This window comes from Chiloscyllium plagiosum, chromosome 7, assembly GCF_004010195.1.
Source record: "Chiloscyllium plagiosum isolate BGI_BamShark_2017 chromosome 7, ASM401019v2, whole genome shotgun sequence".
Taxonomy (NCBI): domain Eukaryota; kingdom Metazoa; phylum Chordata; class Chondrichthyes; order Orectolobiformes; family Hemiscylliidae; genus Chiloscyllium; species Chiloscyllium plagiosum.
Window position 1 is genome coordinate 54,435,063 of NC_057716.1, and position 1,553 is coordinate 54,436,615.

A 1,553-nucleotide genomic window follows, 5' to 3' on the forward strand; every position below is an offset into this window, starting at 1 on the left:
GAGGAAGTGGTGGAGGCTGGTACAATTGCAACATTTAAGAGGCATTTGGATGGGTATATGAATAGGAAGGGTTTGGAGGGATATGGGCCGGGTGCTGGCAGGTGGGACTAGTTTGGGTTGGGATATCTGGTCGGCATGGACGGGTTGGACTGAAGGGTCTGTTTCCATGCTGTACATCTCTATGACTTGGCCTTAAACCTTACAATTAGTGATAAACCTTACTAAGGCTGACTATCCGACTAATACTTAACACATTTTATTAGTTGAAACAAACTTTATTCAAAACACGTCTTTCTCAGCTGTGTTGTAAATTCTCATGTTGAACCTAACACGGGGTGGTATGGTGGCTCAGTGGTGAGCACTGCTGCCTCATAGTACCAGGAACCCAGGTTCAATTTCAGCTTTGGGCAACTGTCAGTGTGTAATTTGCACATTCTCTATGCTATGTGGGTTTTCTTCAGGTGCTGTGGTTTCCTCCCACAGTCCAAAAACGTGCAGGTTAGGTGAATTGACTGTGCTAAATTGTCCAGGAATGTGTAGGTTAGATGGATTAACCATCAGAAATGCAGAATTACAGGGATATGGTAGGGGGGGTGAGTCTGGGTGGGATGGGCTGCAAAGAGTTGGCATGGACTTGATGGGCCAAATGGCCTGTTTCCACACTGTTCGGATTCTATGGAACACTCCATTCATTCTATTGGTGTCTCATTTAGATATAGTTGCCTGACCATTTGCCTCTTACCAAGTGTTTTAAAAACCCTGTCCCATTTGTAGAGCTTCTGATGAGCTAATGGCTAATTCTGCTTCCTGCTAGAGTAATTGGCACTAATTTCTTGACTGTCATCTGATTGATAGATACCTGACAATTCCTTGTTTAACAGTCATGATTTGGAGATGCCGGTGTTGGACTGGGGTGTACAAAGTTAAAAATCGCACAACACCAGGTTATAGTCCAACAGGTTTAACCCACAGACAACCTCACAATGCTACACTTCTCCAGCTTCCACCCAAAACATATTAAAACAGCCATTCCCTATGGACAAGCCCTACGCATACACCGGATATGCTTAGATGAGGAGGAACGTGACGGACACCTGAAGTACTCAAGGATGCCCTCACAAGAACGGGGTACGATACTCAACTCATCGACTGCCAGTTCTGACGTGCCACAGCAAGGAACCGTAACGACCTCCTCAGGAGACAGACACGAGCTGCAACTGGACTGTTCAGTACTTCCCAGGGGCTGAAAAATTATACCATGTTCTTCGTGACTTGCAACACATTATCAATGAGGATGAGCACCTCACCAAGACCTTCCCCACACCTCCACTACTTACCTTTAAACAACCACCAAACCTCAAACAGATCATTGTTCGTAGCAAACTGCCCAGCTCTCAGGACAACTCCAAAAAACCCTATCACAGTGAATACTGCAAGACGTGTCAGATTGTGGACATAGATACCACTATTACGTGTGGGAACACCTCCCACCTTGTACATGGCAGGTACTCATGTGACTCAGCCAACATTGTCTATCTTATACGTTGCAGGCA

The 1,553-nt window shown here is 45.5% G+C and overlaps 1 protein-coding gene across 6 annotated transcripts in view; it reads left to right on the forward strand.

The window, feature by feature from the left end:
• The window catches only part of galnt13 (UDP-N-acetyl-alpha-D-galactosamine:polypeptide N-acetylgalactosaminyltransferase 13), a 417,261-nt gene that overhangs the window by 210,351 nt on the left and 205,357 nt on the right, over positions 1-1,553 (forward strand). The gene's annotated exons all lie outside the window — the stretch shown is intronic.